This window comes from Oncorhynchus gorbuscha, linkage group LG23 (assembly GCF_021184085.1).
Source record: "Oncorhynchus gorbuscha isolate QuinsamMale2020 ecotype Even-year linkage group LG23, OgorEven_v1.0, whole genome shotgun sequence".
Classification (NCBI taxonomy): Eukaryota; Metazoa; Chordata; class Actinopteri; order Salmoniformes; family Salmonidae; genus Oncorhynchus; species Oncorhynchus gorbuscha.
The window spans coordinates 65,181,472-65,203,262 of NC_060195.1; the positions used below are offsets into that span (position 1 = coordinate 65,181,472).

The window sequence follows — 21,791 nt, forward strand, 5'->3', positions numbered from 1 at the left end:
ATCTGAATACTCGCTAAATATAGCGACATAGTTGCTAAGTTGGCAACACCGGGTAGCTAACAAATTGTCAGCCAACATCTGAAAAATTATGAAGCCACGCCCATTTCTGAACAATTGCATTATGGACACTAAAGAAATAATGTCCACTGCATGTATTTAAACATTTTTATTATTAAACAGTAAAATGCAAAACATGAACATAATAGCCAGAGGGATTCCACAAAGAAATGAGAGAGAAAAAAATAAAATAAAAACTCAATTCAAATACAGACATGTAGCGAATACATTTTTTACATTTTGTTTTGTATACGTTTTAATGACCAAATAGTTTTCCAAATAACATTAAGAAAAGGGGCTTGTTCTTCATAAATTTTGATTTGAATATGATACATTTTCCTAATAAAATAGAGATGTATGACATACTCATGTTCAATTGTGGAATCAGTGTAGTAAAATGATATGTCAAACTTAGAAATTTCAATAGTTGTAAAACTATATCTTGGCCTCAAAATGCATGCATCAGGTCAGAACACTTCACTATATAAACAATGACAGAATAAGTGTTCAATAGACTCAGTTTCTAGTTCACAAGAACTGTATTCATTGGTAACATCAGGTATATATTTAGAAATCAAGCTATTACACAGATATAATCTATGGATAATCTTAAATCTCCTTTACTTTATTGGTCACCATAAATTTGCGTGGAGTGAGCCAAGCATGGCGCCAGTTTACATCAAACGATGAAGCCCAACAAAATATTGCAGAGGGAATAGACTTCCTGTAGAAATATCCCTTAATAAACGATTGTTGAATTTCGTATCTAATAGACCTATGCCATTCACCTGGATATCACTTATCATCGTAGATATTCTGAAGTAAAGTTTTTATCCCACTAGGTATAACTTTAATAACAGTGTCATATTCCTTGCTTGAAACCTCAAAGTTGTATCTTTCCATAGATTCTCTCCGCGTAAATAGAATCCCACTAATATTAACTAATTGGCTGACAAGGACAATGTTTTTCGAGAACCAGTTACTGTAAAATAACATCTTTTTTCTATGTAATATCAACCCATTGTTCCATATAAAACATTTATGAGGTGAAAAGTTGTGTTTATACAGCAACGCCCAGCACATTAAAGCCTGCTTGTGAAAAGTCACCAATTTCACAGGAAGTTTACCCAAGATATATGGGCATTGTAGTAAAAAATTTAGCCCTCCGAACTTCTGAAAAACAAAATGAGGTATAATATTCCCGAAACTATGAGGATGTTTTATGTACCGTTTAACCCAGTTGACGTTTGATATCTGATTGAAGAGAGTGAAGTCTAAGACATTTAGACCGCCATTACAAACCCTGTTGGTGATAACATCTCTTTTTATCTTATGTGGCTTGTTTTTCCATATGAAGTTGTACAATAGCCTATCTAAGATACAGCAAGTGGATTTGGGAATGTCAATAGATGAAAAAAGATAGCCCCTCAGCTTTGGATAAAAGCCCCATTCCTTGAAGACTTAAATCCCTCCCTAACCATGAGGATATTTTTTTTTTTGTTGACAGATTCAGTTACAGGGTTCAAATTAAGATCATTCACAGCCTTAAGATTTTTGGTGGGTTACAGTATCTTTTTCAGAGATGTTACAATCTGCTGAAAGATGTAATAACTGACCTAAGATTTTGGAGAACTGCTTCACGATATCCAATGCTAATCTATTTTGTGACACATTTTTCAAAAAAAGTGATGTGTCATCCGCCAGTTGGGATATCTTGATCTCTCTGGCCTGGAATGTAATGCCTTCAAATTGACTTTCATGAACTAATGAGCATAAGATTTTAGATACTAACAACAAAATGTAAAAAGGTGAGATTGGACAACCTTGTCATATCCCTTTGTAAATGTTAAACCTTGAGGATGTTCAATGACAGAGTTTGATACAGCTATTGCCACCATTATACAGAGTTCTAATAGCATCAACAAAAAAATGACCAAACTTCAAATGCTTAAGACGATCAAAGATAAAATTGTGACTTACTGTATCAAATGCTTTCTGAAAATCCAAAAATAGGATAACAGGGAAGTCATCCAATAGATCACAATACTCAACCAAGTCTAACACCAAGTCTGGCCTGCTCGCCTCCCTACCACTGAGGAAGTACAGTTCCCGCTCAGCTCAGTCAAAACTGTTCGCTGCTCTGGCTCCCCAATGGTGGAACAAACTCCCTCACGACGCCAGGACAGCGGAGTCAATCACCACCTTCCGGAGACACCTGAAACCCCACCTCTTTAAGGAACACCTAGGATAGGATAAAGTAATCCTTCTCAGATGCACTATTGTAAAGTGGTTGTTCCACTGGATGTCATAAGGTGAATGCACCAATTTGTAAGTCGCTCTGGATAAGAGCGTCTGCTAAATGACTTAAATGTAAATGTAAATGTAACACCAGTTTCAGATTATTAGATATACAGCGCTCTTTCATAAACCCTGAAAAATTCAGAGGTTAATCTACCTGGAGATTTGTTCTTTTTTATCTGAGCAACCCCATACTGGATGTCCGTAATGGATAAATCTTGACAACAAGACCGATTTTAAATTCTTCTCTAACCAAATTAACATTCTCTACAGAATCAATGAGATACTTAGAGTCACTCAAATTGTTATCTAAGGAGCAAAGATTCTCATAAAACTTAGTGGTAAAGTCTGATAACACCTCTCTATCCTCAGTGGTAACCCATTAATCTTCCATTTCCGAAGTGTGAGTTCCCCTCTCCTCTTTTCCAAATTAAAAAAGTATCTACTGTTCTTTTTGCCTTTTTCAAGCCATTGTTTTCTGGATGTTTGTTTTCTGGATTCTGTAAATCATTCAATTTAGCTTTCTCATTAAGATCAAGATGCTCAATCTTTGTGATATCAGCAATTGTCTTAGAGACTTCAGCTACCTCACATCTCCTTCTTAAAGCAAGCCGTTTTCCTTAAGTAATACAGGCTGAGCAGATTTTAAATTTCAGCCGTTCCCAATATTTCCCAAATTCTGCATTAGATGTAGGTAAAATCCAGTAAACAGAAATTAGATTCTTATTCACATTTTTCATCATGCAATAACAATGAGTTATTTAATTTCCAATAACCACCAGAGTATTTCTTATCATCAATACTGCACATTCTTACAGTCAACCATATGACTCTATGATCCGTCAGGACTGCAGGCAGTATTTTTACCTCTACAGTGTTGGGCTCAAGACTAGAGGTTATCGCCCACAAGTCAATTCTTGATTGTAGAGAACGATCTCTATTACTCCATGTGTATTGTTTCTCTCCAGGGTTTTTAACTCTCCATATATCAATTAAGTCCAGGCTTTGGCAGAACTTCACCAACTTGTTCACAAAAATGTTAGGCCTATGAGGCAATCTATCAGTCTCATTAGAATAAACCATATTCAAATCTCCACCAATTATAATCTGAATGGATGGACTTCCTCTAGAAGTAAGTTATTTGGAGGACTAGAACAGTATCCATATACATTACACAACACAAATAATCTGTCCATGTGGTTGATGACCGCTACTAGCCCAGTGTCCATTGGAGTCCATTTGAGTAAACAAAAATGTCCCTTTGAAATTGTGTGATAAAATTGCAACCCCAGCTGAATGATTAGTCCTGTGGGCCAAAAAAAATGGCACTGACCCACTGATTCTCCCAATAATTATAGTCCTCTTTGCATGAATGTATTTCTTGAATGAAAATCAACACCTGCGTTGCAGTCCTTACAAAACAAAGCTTTTCTCTTCAACAGGTTTCGTATCCCCGTGGCATTGATTGACATAAACTTCAAGTCCATATATAAAGAATAGAAAGAAAAATCAGATGCAATCTCAACTCTACCCTCTCTGTAAAAAGTTGCTTCGTGAATGTATTAACAGAAATCTTAACTTAAACAATAACACCACAATTCAAAACTAGAACGCTCAGTTTGCAGTGGGGAAGGAGCTACCTTGTAAACCTACTGACAGAATAAATCACCCCGGTCGTATTTTTTTCCATCGTTTCCTTGATTTCGGACCTGTTGTACAAGAGGCCACAATTTTGCCTTTGCTGCCTTGTCTGCTGCAGTCAGGTCCTAACCGAATCTAAATGTTATCTATCAGAAATGCGCTTTAGTTTGATTTCTTCCAAACAGCATCTCTCGCTGTGCGAAAAGCAAACTGGATGATGATCGAGCAGCTGATGTTGGCATCTTGCTTCTTCCCAATATGATGAGCGACATCCACAGCCATATCCATTTCCGCAGCCGATGTGAGCAAAACATTTAAACGTGTTAACCCTCGCAAGGCTGCAGGCCCAGATGGCATCCCCAGTCGCGTTCTCCGAGAATGCCCAGACCAGCTGGCTGGTGTGTTTACGGACATATTTAATCAATCCTTAACCCAGTCTGCTGTCCCCACATGCTTCAGGAGGGCCAGCATTGTTCCTGTTCCCAAGAAAGCTAAGGTAACTGAGCTAAATTACTACCGCCGCGTAGCACTCACTTCCGTCATCATAAAGTACTTTGAGAGACTAGTCAAGGACCATATCACCTCCACCCTACCTGACACCCTAGACCCACTCCAATTTGCTTACCGCCCCAATAGGTCCACAGACGATGCAATCGCAATCACACTGCCCTAACCCATCTGGACAAAAGGAATACCTATGTGAGAATGCTGTTCATCGACTACAGCACAGCATTTAACCATAGTACCCTCCAAACTTGTCATCAAGCTCTGTGCAACTACGTCCTGGACTTCCTGATGGGCCGCCCCCAGGTGGTGAGGGTAGGTAACAACATCTCCACCCGGCTGATCCTCAACACGGGCCCCACAAGGGCGCGTTCTCAGCCCTCTCCTGTACTCCCTGTTCACCCAGGACTATGTGGCCATGCACACCTCCAACTCAATCATCAAGTTTAATCAAGCCTACCACACTACAGTGGTAGGCTTGATTACCAACCGACGAGACAGCCTACAGGGAGGAGGTGAGGGCCCTCGGAGTGTGGTGTCAGGAAAATAACCTCACACTCAACGTCAATAAAACAAAGGAGATGATCATGGACTTGGAGCACCCCCCTATCCACATCGACGAGACAGTAGTGGAGAGGGTAGAAAGTTGTAAGTTCCTCGGCGTACACATCACGGACAAACTGAAATGGTTCAACCACACAGACAGCGTGGTGAAGAAGGCGTAGCAGCGCCTCTTCAACCTCAGGAGGCTGAAGAAATTTGCCTTGTCACCAAAAACACACAAACTTTTACAGATGCACAATCAAGAGCATCCTGTCGGGCTGTATCACTGCCTGGCAACTGCGCCGCCCACAAACGTAAGGCTCTCCAGAGGGTAGTGATGTCTGCACAACGCATCACCGGGGGCAAACTACCTTCCCTCCAGGACACCTACACCACCCGATGTCACAGGAAGGTCAAAAATATCATCAAGGACAACAACCACCTGAGCCACTGCCTGTTCACCCCGCTATCATCCAGAAGGCGAGGTCAGTACAGGTGCATCAAAGCAGGGACCAAGAGAATGAAAAACAGCTTCTATCTCAAGGCCATCAGACTGTTAAACAGCCATCACTAACATTGAGTGGCTGCTGCCAACATACTGACTCAACTCCAGACATTTTAATAATGGAAAAATTGATGTAATCAATGTATCACTAGCCACTTTAAACAATGCCACTTCATATAATGTTTACATAGCCTACATTACTCATCTCATATGTATATACTGTACTCTATACCATCTACTGCATCTTGCTATCTTGATTTAATGTATCACTAGCCACTTTAAACAATGCCACTTTTATATGTTTACATATCCAACATTACTCATCTCATACAGTGGGGAGAACAAGTATTTGATACACTGCCGATTTTGCAGGTTTTCCTACTTACAAAGCATGTAGAGGTCTGTAATTTTTATCATAGGTACACTAACTGTGAGAGACAGAATCTAAAACAAAAATCCAAAAAAACACATTGTATGGTTTTTAAGTAATTAATTTGCATTTTATTGCATGACATAAGTATTTGATACATCAGAAAAGCAGAACTTAATATTTGGTACAGAAACCTTTGTTTGCAATTACAGAGATCATACACTTCCTGTATTCTTGACCAGGTTTGCACACACTGCAGCAGGGATTTTGGTCCACTCCTCCATACAGACCTTCTCCAGATCCTTCAGGTTTCGGGGCTGTCGCTGGGCAATACGGACTTTCAGCTCCCTCCAAAGATTTTCTATTGGGTTCAGGTCTGGAGACTGGCTACGCCACTCCAGGACCGTGAGATGCTTCTTATGGAGCCACTCCGTAGTTGCCCTGGCTGTGTGTTTTGGGTCGTTGTCATGCTGGAAGACCCAGCCACGACCCATCTTCAATGGTCTTACTGAGGGAAGGAGGTTGTTGGCCAACATCTCGCGATACATGGCCCCATCCATCCTCCCCTCAATATGTTGCAATCCTCCTGTTCCCTTTGCAGAAAAGCATCCCCAAAGAATGATGTTTCCACCTCAATGCTTCACGGTTGGGATGGTGTTCTTGGGGTTGTACTCATCCTTCTTCTTCCTCCAAACACGGTGAGTGGAGTTTGACCAAAAAGCTCTATTTTTCTCTCATCAGACCACATGACCTTTTCCCATTCCTCCTCTGAATCATCCAGATGGTCATTGGCAAACTTCAGACGGGCCTGGACATGCACTGGCTTGAGCTGTGGCACCTTGCGGGCGCTGCAGTGTGTTACCAATTGGTTTTCTTTGAGACTGTGGTCCCAGCTCTCTTCAGGCCATTGACCAGGTCCTACTGTGTAGTTCTGGGCTGATCCCTCACATTCCTTATGATCATTGATGCCCCACGAGGGGCATCAGGAGCCACAGACTGAGGGTGATTGACCGTCATCTTGAACTTCTTCCATTTTCTAATAATTGCGCCAACAGTTGATGCCTTCTCACTGAGCTGCTTGCCTATTCTCCTGTAGCCCATCCCAGCCATGTGCAGGTCTACAATTTTATCCCTGATGTCCTTACACAGCCCTCCGGTCTTGGCCATTGTGGAGAGGTTGGAGTCTGTTTGATTGAGTGTGTGGAGAGGTGTCTTTTATCCAGGTAATGAGTTCAAACAGGTGCAGTTAATACAGGTAATGAGTGGACAACAGGAGGGATTCTTAAAGAAAAACTAACAGGTCTGTGAGAGCCGGAATTCTTACTGGTAGGGAGGTGATCAAATACTTATGTCATGCAATAAAAATGCAAATTAATTACCTAAAAATCATACAATGTGATTTTCTGGATTTTTGATTTAGATTCCGTCTCTCACAGTTGAAGTGTACCTATGATAAAAAATTACAGACCTCTACATGCTTTGTAAATAGGAAAACCTGCAAAATCGGCAGTGTTTCAAATACTTGTTCTCCCCACTGTATGTATATACTGTACTCTATACCATCCACTGCATCTTGCCTATGCTGTTCTATACCATCACACATCATCACATAATTGTATTCATTCCTTTACATTTGTGTGTGTAAGGTAATTGTTGTGAAATTGTTAGGTTAGATTACTCGTTGGATATTACTGCATTGTCGGAACAAGAAGCACAAGCATTTCGCTACACTCGCATTAACATCTGTTAACCATGTGTATGTGACAAATAAAATTTGATTTGATATCCATCGTGGAAGTCCGGTGCCACACGGTTACAGATATCTCTTACTGTGTTTAACAGTTTTGCTTCCGTCCCTCTTCTCACCACTACCTGGGCTCGAACCAGGGACCCTCTGCACACATTAACAACTGACACCCACGAAGCATTGTTACCCATCACTCCACAAAAGCCATGGCCCTTGCAGAACAAGTGGAACAACTACTTCAAGATCTCAGAGCGAGTGACGTCACCAATTGAAAAGATATTAGCGCGCACCCTGCTAACTAGCTATCCATTTCACATCGGTTATACTCAACCCCCCCTTTTGACCTCCTCCTTTTCCGCAGCAACCAGTGATCCGGGTCACGGCACCAATTTAACAGTATAGCTTCCGCCCCTCTCCATGCCCCTACCTGGGCTCGAACCAGGGACCCTCTGCACACATTAACAACTGACACCCACGAAGCGTTGTTACCCATCGCTCCACAAAAGCCACGGACCTTGCAGAAGAAGTGGAACAACTACTTCAAGGTCTCAGAGCAAGTAACGTCACAGATTGAAACGCTATTAGCGTGCACCCCGCTAACTAGCTATCCATTTCACATCAGTTACATATGCGCTTCACATTCTCACCCTGGTCCTCCGGGACACCATAAAGCCGTAGCCCCCACCTTCTCCGGTATCGCTCTGCTTCCGATAAGCGCTCTTGCATGTCTGCAATGATCTTCTCCTGTGCAGTGCATTTCTTAGAAGTAGCAGTGTTTGCAAGTTTAAGCTCTTCGATACTATTGTATGCATGATTCAGAGGTCTCGAGGTCAATGATTGTTTATGTGTTTTCGCGTGTCATTTTCTCCAGACCATCGGCTCTTTTGTTTATCTTTGCAGAGACAGCATCGATTATGTTGACCTGGAGTTCCCGCAAAGACAATTCTTTCTGTGACTTTTTGCGTGCGGGACTATTGACTATTTTCCAAGTTTCAGATCAAATTAGCGGTCAAGTAAGCGTTGTTCTCTATTGTGTTTACTATAAGCCAAGTTCTGTTATATTTATGTAAGTTTGAGAGGGATAAAAGTTAAGGTTACTCGGAGCAAGCTAAAATCTCATCTGCACTCGCTGCCATCTTCCAAAGACCACTCCACTGAATTATACTTCATATTTTGGCGAATTTAGAACAACATCCGGGAATCTTTTGACATACTAACTATATACTCAATTCACCTCACAAATAATATTGTAATGAACCAGGCAGGGAGCAGGTCTCCAACCCTCGACCTTCTAGCCCGAAGTCCAGAGCGCTATTGACTGTGCCGCAAATGTATGCTCAAGCGACAAAGTCAATATCCGAGTTTATAAACCCAGGGTCGTTACACTATGGTTAGTATGAGTATTCGAACACAGCTAAAGTTTCAACCTAGCGTTTAAACCGGGTGCAACCCGGATACAGACGGTCCATGATCGGGGTCGTCACTAGTTACCACAGCTACAAAGTCAAAAACCCCGCCTATTTCTAACATATATTTTCTTTAAAATGTGATGATTATAAAGCTAACCACACCGTTAACCATATCCCCAAACTTACATTTAAAAAAATAACATTTTTGTTTTCATTAATTATTACAATATAGAAATGGTTATTTTTGTGGCTGTGGTAGATACCTTTGAAAATAACGTGCGGGACTTCTTGGACGCAGTATCCAGTTCTCCATAGTGGCTTCACAGCGGTATGAACTACCCACATACCTGTTAGCTAGCATGGCTAATTTTAACATAATGAATTAAAGTATCTTTACAAATGTTAGTGTTTAAATACTGGAGAGTCGAGACCAAATCACGGGCGCTGGACAGAGTGGATTTCAGTTGTAACAAAAGGCAGTTTTAATGAGTTAAAAGATTTCTTGTCCCGCAGTTTTACGTGCACGGATCTAGTTCATATAACTCGGTAAGAAGTCAGGTGAAAAAGGGACTTAGACATTGGTCACAGCAGATTTTATACTTATTATTATCATTAATAATTATCATAATTATCATTGCGTTTACCTGATAGCTACCTACACAAATAGCTAGCTAGAACAAAGTGTTAATAAGATACATTAATTTAAAAAGATTAAAAGCAACACAAATAAGTTATAAGTATAAGTTATATGTTATATGTAGGTGGAGTCTTGTCGTGTTGGTCTTCTGACTGGTCCCGAAAGGGTTGGAGGCGAGCCCCATTGATGCACATCAGAGTCTTCTTGTTCTGAGCACCCGACCAGTAGAGGGGGGAGTAAGGTGTGTGTGTTCATTCAAGAAGGTATTTGTGTGTCAGGAAATCTGATACAGGAGAGCAGAGGGGGTCCGTTTTATGGCTGGGTGTATGTGTTCTTGCGATGGAAGATCTTTGTTTCCTGGGGTGGTGAGACAACAAAGCTGAGGAGATAGTGTTAGGGGGGTAGTTTTATTGCTGGCTGTGTGAGCTAGTTCCTGTTTTAGCAGGGGTATGTAAGATGACTTGAGTCAGGCGGATTAGTTTAGCGCTGCATAATATATGAGCTATGTGTATGAATATTTATATAACACAAACTATCAACAATAACAATATGTCTAGGCTGACGCTCATCAGTACATGCTTATATCTGTGTCTGGCGCGCACTGTGTTCTCCGGAACAGGTAAAAACCCATGCCTATGAATAACAATTTGACGGGATTAACTAGGCTAGCAATGATTCTTACAGGATGGCTATAGAAGAAAATACAACTATCGGTAGGCTACAATTTTGTCGAATTTGTGATACTGCACGGAATAAATAACCTAAGCCAAATGGCAACTTCTCCGGGTGCGCAATATTTCATGTGGGAATTTCAGAAAAGCAAATTACATCAAACTAAGCATATATTCTCTATTCATAGCTGATGTGGCAGTAAGAATAAAAGCGCATTCTGAGAACAACACAGTCAGGAGCATGGGAAGTATCGGCAGTCAGCGCGAATAAAGGATATTGAAATGGCGTCAGGGCTCACCTCAGAGCAAAACCAATAGGCTACATTGTTCATATGTATAGGCCTACCATTAAATACCATTAAATAAGCTGTACAGTGGATTCGGAAAGTATTCAGACCACTAAATCTTTCCACATTTTGTTACTTACACCATTATTCTAAAATGTATTTAAAACGTCGCCCCCCCCCCTCATCAATCTACACACAAAACCCCACAATGACAAAGCAAGGGAGGTGAAAAACTGAAATAACACATTTACATAAGTATTCAGACCCAGACTCAGAACTTTGTTGAAGCACCTTTGGCAGCGATTACAGCCTCCAATGTTCTTGGGTATGGCACTACAATTTGGCACACCTGTTTTGGGGGACATTCTACCATTCTTCTCTGCAGATCCTGCCAAGCTCTGTCAGGTTGGATGGGGAGCGTCGCTGCACAGCTATTTTCAGGTCTCTCCAGAGATGTTTGATCGGGTTCAAGTCTGGGCCACTCGAGGACATTTAGAGACTTGTCCTGAAGCCACTCATGCATCGTCTTGGCTGTGTGCTCAAGTCAGGTCCTGAGTGCTCTGGAGCAGGTTTTCATCAAGGATCTCTCTGTACCTTGCTCCGTTCTATCCCTTGATCCTGAGAAGTCTCCCAGTCCCTGCCGCTGGAAAAACATCCCCACTGCATGATGCTGCCACCACCATTCTTTACCGTACGGATGATGGCAGCTTTCCTCCAGACGTGACACTTGGCAGTCAGACCAAAGAGTTCAATCTTGGTTTCATCAGACCAGAGAATCTTGTTTCTCATGGCCTGAGAGTCCTTTAGGTGCCTTTTGGCAAACTCCAAGCAGGCTGTCATGTGCCTTTTACTTAGGAGTGGCTTCCGTCTGGCTACTCTACCATACTTATTGGATAGTATGGTATTCAGCCCCACCTGGATCTCTCTCTCAATTATGTAATAGGTTTTACCCCCTACACCACTTTCAATAACTTTGTAGAACCTAACCTAACCTACACTCAGGGTCAAATTAAACAGTTTTAATATAGCCAATTTACATGTTGCACTAGTGAGTTTGAGCATCTCATTTAGGATGCCATCAGGACCGCATGCTTTTTTACATTTGAGGGCCTGAAGTTTCTTTTAGAGCTCCTGGTCAGTAATTGGGGAGTCCAATGGATTTTGATTGTCCTTTATAACTTCTCATGAATTTGGCATCGTTCCGCGTTTCTGTCAATTTGAACGGGTTGTCCATATGTCACCATTTTGTTTCTCTAATTCTTCATGTTTTTATTTATTTTGTATTTTTTCCAATTTTGCCAGAAGTTGTTTGTGTTTATGGACTCCTCAATTAGTGTCAGCTGCTTGCTGTTGTGCTGTGCTCTTTTGGTTCTGAGTGTATGTTTATAGAGTTTTAAAGTCTCACAGTAATGAAGGCGTAATTCACCATTATTTGGGTCTCTGTACTTTTGGTTGGATAGTGTTCTAATTTTTTTTCCTTATAATTTTACAATCTGCATCAAACCAGTTGTCATCTGTGGTCTTTTTTGTTTAGTTTATCAAATTCAGTTATTCTTTTGCCTGAATATATATATATATATATATATATATATATAATATAGTTGAAGTCGGAAGTTTACATACACCGTAGGCCAAATACATTTAATCCCAATAAAAATGTACTGTCTTAGGTCAGTTAAAATCACCACTTTATTTTAAGAATGTGAAATGTCAGAATAATAGTAGAGAGAATTATTTATTTCAGCTTTTGTTATTTCATCACATTCCCAGTGGGTCAGAAGTTTACATATACACAATTCATATTTGATAGCATTGCCTTTAAATTGTTTAACTTGGGTCAAACGTTTTGGGTAGCTTTCCACAACAAGTTGGGTGAATTTTAGCCCATTACTCCTGACAGAGAGCTGGTGTAACTGAGTCATGTTTGAAGGCTTCCTTGCTCGCACACGCTTTTTCAGTTCTGCCCACACATTTTCTATAAGATTGAGGTCAGGGCTTTGTGATGGCCACTCCAATACCTTGATTTTGTTGCCCTTAAGCCATTTTGCCACAACTTTGGAAGTATGCTTGGAGTCATTGTCCATTTGGAAGACCCATTTGCGACCAAGCTTTAACTTCCTGACTGATGTCTTGAGATGTTGCTTCAATATATCCACATAATTTTCCTCCTCATGACACCATCTATTTTGTCAAATGCACCAGTCCCTCCTGCAGAAAATCCCCTCCACAACATGATGCTGCCGCCCCCGTGCTTCACGGTTGGGATGGTGTTCTTCAGCTTGCAAGTCTCCTCCTTTTTCCTCCAAACATAACGATGGTCATTATGGCCAAACAGTTCTATTTTTGTTTTATCAGATCAGAGGGCATTTCTCCAAAAAAGTACGATCTTTGTCCCCATGTGCAGTTGCAAACCGTATAGTCTGGCTTTTTTATGGCGGTTTTGGAGCAGTGGCTTCTTCCTTGCTGAGCGGCCTTTCAGGTTATGTTGATATAAGACTTGTTTTACTGTGGATATAGATACTTTTGTACCTGTTTCTTCCAGCATCTTCACAAGGTACTTTGCTGTTGTTCTGGGATTGATTTGGACATACCAAAGTACGTTAATTTCTAGGAGACAGAAGTGTCACCTTCCTGAGCGGTATGACGGCTGCGTGTTCCCATTTTGTTTATACTTGCGTACTATTGTTTGAACTGATGAACGTCGTACCTTCAGGTGTTTGGAAATTGCTCCCAAGGATGAACCAGACTTGTGGAGGTCTACAATTCTTTTCTGAGGTCTTGGCTGATTTCTTTTGATTTTCCCATGATGTCAAGCAAAGAGGCACTGAGTTTGAAGGTAGGCCTTGAAATACATCCACAAGTACACCTCCAGTTGACTCAAATTATGTCAATTAGCCTATCAGAAGCTTCTAAAGCCATGACATAATTTTCTGTAATTTTCCAAGCTGTTTAAAGGCACAGTCAACTTAGTGTATGTAAACCTTTGACCCACGGAATTGTGATACAGTGAAGTATAAGTGAAATAATCTTGTCTGTAAACAATTGTTGGAAAAATTACTTGTGTCATGCACGAAGTAGATGTCCTAACCGACTTCCCAAAATTATAGTTTGTTAATAAGAAATTTGTGGAGTGGTTGAAAAATGAGTTTTAATGGCTCCAACCTAAGTGTATATAAACTTCCGACTTCAACTGTGTGTGTGTGTGTGTGTGTGTGTGTGTGTGTGTGTGTGTGTGTGTGTGTGTGTGTGTGTGTGTGTGTGTGTGTGTGTGTGTGTGTGTGTGTGTGTGTGTGTGTGTGTGTGTGTGTGTGTGTAAGTAAGATAATGTACCATATATGAACGCTATGTGCACTGCAACTTCAAGTTAGAAGCGCAGCCGCCGAGTGGGATTCATATCAAAGAAAAAAGCATGGCTATCTGAAATCATAAACAACATTATGGAGGGATGGACAATAGCTTTAACACGCTCTTCCTATTGATTTTCAACATGGAAAATCAGAAAGATTTTAAACAACGTCTATGTGGTTTTCGTTGAGAAATAAGGACCGCACCATTCTTATTCGTACTTCTAAAAACCTGTTTTCACTTTGTCAATATTGGATATTGTGTGTAGATTAATGAGAAGAAAAAAGTATTTCTGCAATTTTTGAATAAGGGCTGGCTGTAAAGAAAATTTGAGGAAATGGGAAGGGGTCTGAATACTTTTTGAATTGTTGGCATAAAAGGTGAATGTTTATATTTCACTTTAACAGGTTACATATTTTTACCCTAACCATAACGTGTTTCCCTGGATACATTGATACCCTGATACATTTTTCCGATCAGCATAATTGTAAAGTGGGAGGTGAGATCGTGTTGAAACCAGAGTCCACAGTGACTGACCCCATCACAAGCATCACATGGAAGCATGGGAAGAACAAGGTGGCAGATTGGGACAAGGTTTTGGTTGTCTGGATATCTATGCTCCATTCCTAAACCGCGCAACCCTGGGCAATACTACTGGAGAGCTGAGAATCAGTGGATTGATGAAAACAGACACTGGAGTTGATTCTGTGGAGTTTAACAGTAAACTGCTTGAAAAGACATAAACACTATCTGTTATCAGTATGTGTGCCTGTGTGTGTGTGTGGGTACATGCGTGTGTGTGTGGCGGGCACAAAACAGCAGGCTTTGCTATTCCTTACAAGCACTTTCCTCTATTTACAGAGGCAGTCCCCAAACCCACAATCACTTCTTTCTGTTACTCCAACAAAACCTCCTGCACTCTGACCTGTGAGAGCAACACCACTGATGCTGAACCAGTCACCTACAGCTGGAAAGTGGGAGAGGGGGTGTGAGAGGTCGTAGGAAAATGGCTGATTGTCTCTAAGAGCGACAAGGGCCAATCAACCAACAGTTACAAGTTCATCTGCAAGATGAAGGGCTCTACTGGAGAAGAGGAAGTCAGTGAGCCAGTTGGAGAGGTGTTTGGTCCAGGTGAGTAGACACTCATAAGTGTGCTACAGTCTTATGTATTGGTATGTTAGTAACACTGCTAGTGTTGTAGGACATTTTTAATGCTGCGCTATGTTGAATTCATGATACATTTCTTTCAACATATCAATACGGAATGCGTTTTTATTTCAGAGCCTTCTGACGTCGGTGATGGTGGGATTGTTGTTGGTGTTGTCGTTATCATTGTAGCGCTTGTTGCCATTGTCGTAACAAGTAAGAACAGCACATCTATAGTAACAGATCACTGCACATGTACATAGTTGTGAATCAGAGATTGACATAACAGCAGCTACAACAGCTATACCCCCTGAAGGGGATACATGTTCTACCTGTATTTACATTAGTGTTCAGATGTGCAGGTACTGTGTGCCGGTTGTTTATTGGTGCTCTCAGAAAAGATGGCTTCTAATTGCAACTTAAGCATGTAATTGTCGGTGAAGTCTTACTCAATAGCTGAAAGAATATTAATGCATATTTGTATTTTTACTCCCCAGTTTGGTTGATGCTTCACCAAAATGTTAGACAATGTGATTTAATTTAAACGCTTTAAGCGTCTTAATAATGTCTTCAATTTGTCTGTTTTTCATTTCAGGATATCCCCAAGTCAGCTGGATTGACCTTTTGAGCAAGGTTTTTGTGGATTGTGTGGTAAGTGTTACCTTAACTAGACTGGTCCATATTCAACCTGCTGACAGGGTCCCCAAAGTAATACAAACACAACATTATTCATGTACTGTACTATATACACATACTTCCATGCACTGCACACATTTCCTCACAGCACAGGACCGAAGTGTTGTTTTTGTCCCATTTCAGAAATCCAGAAACCTGTTTTAATTTCATTAGGAACCTTTGCCCACTGTGTGTGTGTGCAGTGGTGGAAAAAGTACTCAATTGTCATACTTGAGTAAAAGTAAAGATACCTTAATAGAAAATGATGTCCAAACAAACACGAAAGCCACTCAGTAAATTAGTACTTGAGTAAAAGTCTAAAAGTATCTGTTTTTTTTAATGTACTTAAGTACAGTGGTGGAAAAGTACTTAATTGTCATACTTGAGTAAAAGTAAAAAAGTAAAAGTAAATGCTATACATCAAATTCCTTATATGAAGCAAACCAGACCAGACAGCACAGTTTTCTCAGTTTTCAACACTGAGACATAATTTACAAATGCAGTATTTGTGTTTAGTGAGTCCGCCAGATCAGAGGCAGTAGGAATGACAATGCATTATATTGATAGGTGTGTGGATTGGACCATATTGTTGTCATGCCTGAGCATTCGAAATGTAATGAGTACTTTTGGGTGTCAGGGAAAATGTATGGAGTAAAAAGTACATTATTTTATTTTTGAATGTAGTGGAGTAAAAGTAAAAGTTGTCAAAAATATCAATAGTAAAGTACAGATACCCACCCCCAAATTAAGAAACGTTTGAAGAATGAAGAAGAAAATAAATAGAAGAAAGTGTGTGTGTGTGTATGAGAGAGTGTGACTGCACAGCAGTAATCTCATCATAACTTTCTGTAAACTTAAAGGGAAAATATATCCTAAATTCAAGGAACCTTTTCTAAACCAATGTTGAGGACCGTAAGGGAGAAGATAAGGAGCATTAACTGTTATTATAAGCAATTTGTACGTTACTTTTCACAATGATAATTATTTATAATAATAACAGGCCTTTAATTTGTTACATTCACTGCTAAAATGGGCTAAAGTTGACCGCCAGGCAATTTTAATTTAAAAAATCATCAGCGACTTCGCGAATGGTGTTCCTCAAGCTGTTGTCGATGATCTGGTGTTTCCAGTGTTGCCAACTAATTTTCAGGGGAAGTTGCTAGAGGCAGGTCGATTGGTTGCTGTGATGTCATTGCGTGATGACGTAATTTTTTTAATTTTTCAATTTTACCTTTATTTAACCAGGCAAGTCAGTTAAGAACAAATTCTTAGTTTCAATAGCGGCCTAGGAACAGTGGGTTAACTGCCTGTTCAGGGGCAGAACGACAGATTTGTACCTTATCGGCTCGGGGGTTTGAACTTGCAACCTTCCGGTTACTAGTCCAACGCCCTAACCACTAGGCTACCCTGCCGCCCCCATAATAACGTAACACTGCGTCATTACTTAGAATACACAATAACGTTACTCATATTGACTGGCCATCTCTGCGAAAAATATGATTTTACATTTGTTAGTTTAGATTTGTTTGTTTATTGTCATATATTTTTATTTGTAAAAGTAATATAAACAACACATGTTATATGATCACATGTTTTTATTTTTAAACACAACACATTGAATTATTGAACAATTACATTTGATTTATTTTCTTTTTAACTAGTAAACCTCCACATTCTTAACAATGATAGTTTTAAGCAGTGTAATGATAGTTAGTTAACATGCTACCTAACTGATCAACAATTATAGGTACAAGCTAATAACAAGGTATATATGCTATCTTATTGAATAAGCAACTTATCTCAAATAATGATGTCTGCACTAGGCACTAGGCATCTCTCTCCAGGTTGTTGTGCTGCTTGGCTGGCTAGCTGCTCAATGGTTTCCTCCAGACTTTGACTTGACCACACTCATTTGGCTGAACAGCCGTTCAACCTCCGCATTTGAGTGTGGAGAGAGCAGAGAGTGCAGCTTTGCACAGTTCTTCAAATGGATTTGACCCGGAAGAGTCTGTGTAGTTATTGACTTCACTCCAAAACTCGACAGTATTTTCAGTTGAGTCCCACCTAAACAGATAGATATTTCTACATTGGGAAACAATTTTATCTTGTTTGGGGCTGGTATCCCAGTAGCTCAGCTACTTTTAATCATTTCAGTGGTGCCTTTATTGTGCTTTAGCGTTTCCTTAACACTGAACAAGGCCATGTTTCACAAGGCTTCTAGGTTGTCTGGGAGTCTTACTTGCAGCTCCTTGCTTAAAGCAACAATGTAGTTGATGCACTGTCTCCGAATGACCTTTTTGTCCTCTGGCGCAAGACTGAGTTGGTACACCGTGCTCTCTAAAAGGTATTCAAGGTATGGTGATGGACTGAGATTTCCATCAAAGGCATCCTTCAGGAAATCAATTTTTGCCATAGGGTTGACTACTCTGCTCCAAATTGATGTTAAGAGGTGTACCAGATTGCCCAAAAGCTTGACAGGATCTGTTTGATCTCCCTCAAATGACTTCACTGCAACTTGTATGTCAGACAGGATTGATTTCAAGAATGAAGAATGTCAGGTAGACATAGTTGGTCTTGTCCATGTACGTGGCGTGGAGCACATCCACCATGTAGCAATGCTCACTGGCCTTGGTCACCTCAAAGTGGAGTTTCAGTTCTTCCCACTGGCTCAATATACGAGTTACCACAGACTCAATTAATAGCCAACGTGTGGCACACATTTTGGTGATCTGCAGGGGTTTCTGGCCACAATTAATGGTAACATACACTGCTTTGTACGCCTTGCGCCGTTTTGGGGAAATGGAAAACCAGTTGTAGGTTTCCCTGATTAAATACTCAACACTCCTAGGGATGGTTTCTTTGGATGCTGCACTGACAGACAATTGTAAAGAATGCCACACACAGCGGATGAGTACCGGATTGGGCAATGCACATTTTTCCTTTAAAATCTTGTGCACCCTGTTGTGCACCTCAGTCATCACAGACACATTATCAGTGCCAATACCCTGAAGATTCTCTTTTTTAAGGTTACACATCTCAAGAAACTCAACTACCGCCTTTACTATTGATCTGGCATCACCCCTCTCCAATTCAACCAGCCTGAGAAATGTGGTCACAACGGTTATTTTTTTTAGCACTGAAATACCGAATCACCACACCCAGGTATGTCGAGACACTGACATCAGTAGACTCATCCAAAAGGAGACTGAACTTCTCATCCCCCACATCTGATGATACCCTTTTGAGAAAACAAGGAGCCAGTACTCCCCTAATCATTTCTGTGCACTTGGTGCGGTGCATTTGGTAGTTTGTTGCTGCCACAGAATCTGAAAAGGCAGCTTTGCAAGCCATACCTAAATGGTTGCATGCTAGCATCTAACAATGCTCCGAAATGGCCATGGCCATAGTAGCTTCTGCACTTTTGCAGTTATCCACTTTCTTAACCAACTGTGGTAATGTAGACTGCGTTGTGGGGTTGTACGGTTTTGACGAGAACTATTGCAAATTACTTTAATTTTAGTCTACGAAAATGTGACAAGAATTCCCCATGAGACTAATGGACATTCAATTTGACTTGAAACTCATTTTCATCTGTTTTGTCCATGTCACGGTCGTCGTATGGAGTGGACCAAAGCGCAGCGTGGTTAGAATACATTCTTCTTTATTTAATGAACAACACTTAAACAAAAACAACCGTGACCGCTTTATAAACAATGTGCTAACGTGCAACATAACATAGAAAATAACCCACGAAATATCCAAAGAACATGGCTGCCTAAATATGGTTGCCAATCAGAGACAACAATAAACACCTGCCTCTAATTGAGAACCAAACTAGGCAACCATAGACCTACATAAACACCTAGATGGAAACAACCCCCCCCCCCCCCCCAGGCAAGGTATACTGTAGGGAGAGAGTATTGGTTGAGAGGAACCAGGCCTGAGAAGTAGAGCTCATTCTCATCTGCCTTGTAAAGAGAGAGAGCTCTGCAGTACTGAGATGTTGTATTACTAAGAGAGAGCTCTGCAGTACTGAGATGTTTTATTACTAAGAGAGAGCTCTGCAGTACCGAGATGTTTTATTACTAAGAGAGAGCTCTGCAGTACCGAGATGTTTTATTACTAAGAGAGAGCTCTGCAGTACCGATATGTTTTATTACGAACAGAGAGCTCTGCAGTACTGAGATGTTTTATTACTAAGAGAGAGCTCTGCAGTACCGAGATGTTTTATTACTAAGAGAGAGCTCTGCAGTACTGAGATGTTTTATTACTAAGAGAGAGCTCTACAATACTGAGATGTTTTATTACTAAGAGAGAGCTCTGCAGTACCGAGATATTTTATTACTAAGAGAGAGCTCTACAATACTGAGATGTTTTATTACTAAGAGAGCTCTGCAGTACTGAGATGTTTTATTACTAAGAGAGAGCTCTGCAGTAAGATATTTTATTACTAAGAGAGAGCTCTGAAGTAAGATATTTTATTACTAAGAGAGAGCTCTGCAGTAAGATATTTTATTACTAAGAGAGAGCTCTGCAGTAAGATATTTTATTACTAAGAGAGAGCTCTGAAGTAAGATATTTTATTACTAAGAGAGAGCTCTGCAGTAAGATATTTTATTACTAAGAGAGCTCTGCAGTAAGATATTTTATTACTAAGAGAGAGCTCTGCAGTAAGATATTTTATTACTAAGAGAGAGCTCTGCAGTAAGATATTTTATTACTAAGAGAGAGCTCTGAAGTAAGATATTTTATTACTAAGAGAGAGCTCTGCAGTAAGATATTTTATTACTAAGAGAGAGCTCTGCAGTAAGATATTTTATTACTAAGAGAGAGCTCTGCAGTAAGATATTTTATTACTAAGAGAGAGCTCTGCAGTAAGATGTTTTATTACTAAGAGAGAGCTCTGCAGTAAGATATTTTATTACTAACAGAGAGCTCTGCAGTAAGATATTTTATTACTAAGAGAGAGCTCTGAAGTAAGATATTTTATTACTAAGAGAGAGCTCTGCAGTAAGATATTTTATTACTAACAGAGAGCTCTGCAGTAAGATGTTTTATTACTAAGAGAGAGCTCTGCAGTAAGATAATTTATTACTAAGAGAGAGCTCTGCAGTAAGATATTGTATTACTAAGAGAGAGCTCTGAAGTAAGATATTTTATTACTAAGAGAGAGCTCTGCAGTAAGATATTTTATTACTAAGAGAGAGCTCTGCAGTAAGATGTTTTATTACTAACAGAGAGCTCTGCAGTAAGATATTTTATTACTAAGAGAGAGCTCTGCAGTAAGATATTTTATTACTAACAGAGAGCTCTGCAGTAAGATATTTTATTACTAACAGAGAGCTCTGCAGTAAGATATTTTATTACTAACAGAGAGCTCTGCAGTAAGATATTTTATTACTAAGAGAGATCTCTGCAGTAAGATATTTTATTACTAAGAGAGAGCTCTGCAGTAAGATATTTTATTACTAAGAGAGAGCTCTGCAGTAAGATATTTTATTACTAAGAGAGAGCTCTGCAGTAAGATATTTTATTACTAACAGAGAGCTCTGCAGTAAGATATTTTATTACTAAGAGAGAGCTCTGAAGTAAGATATTTTATTACTAAGAGAGAGCTCTGCAGTAAGATATTTTATTACTAAGAGAGAGCTCTGCAGTAAGATATTTTATTACTAACAGAGAGCTCTGCAGTAAGATATTGTATTACTAACAACAGTGGTGCATGTGTATTTGTTTTAATACCTTAATATTAAAATGGTCTTTGTCAAATTCCTTCAAATTACCATCTGGTATATATCTAAGCATATCTGTTTTCACAATAGAATTTTGTCACCTGAATTTTTGGACTTTTTTCTCAAATATGTCTGAACATTAATCTGTGATGTAATATTTATATATTTTCTATGAAGGAGTTGAGTTCTATATCGGATTCTATTATTATGACCTCCATTCAAAA

The 21,791-nt window shown here is 39.9% G+C and overlaps 1 long non-coding RNA gene across 1 annotated transcript; it reads left to right on the forward strand.

Annotated features, from left to right (window-relative positions):
- The first annotated feature begins 9,290 nt into the window (after positions 1-9,290).
- Positions 9,291-15,906, forward strand: LOC124011700. The gene is made up of 3 exons (XR_006834614.1): positions 9,291-9,402; positions 14,876-15,145; positions 15,296-15,906. It is a non-coding gene; the product is annotated as an uncharacterized LOC124011700 (long non-coding RNA).
- The last annotated feature ends 5,885 nt before the right edge of the window (positions 15,907-21,791 follow it).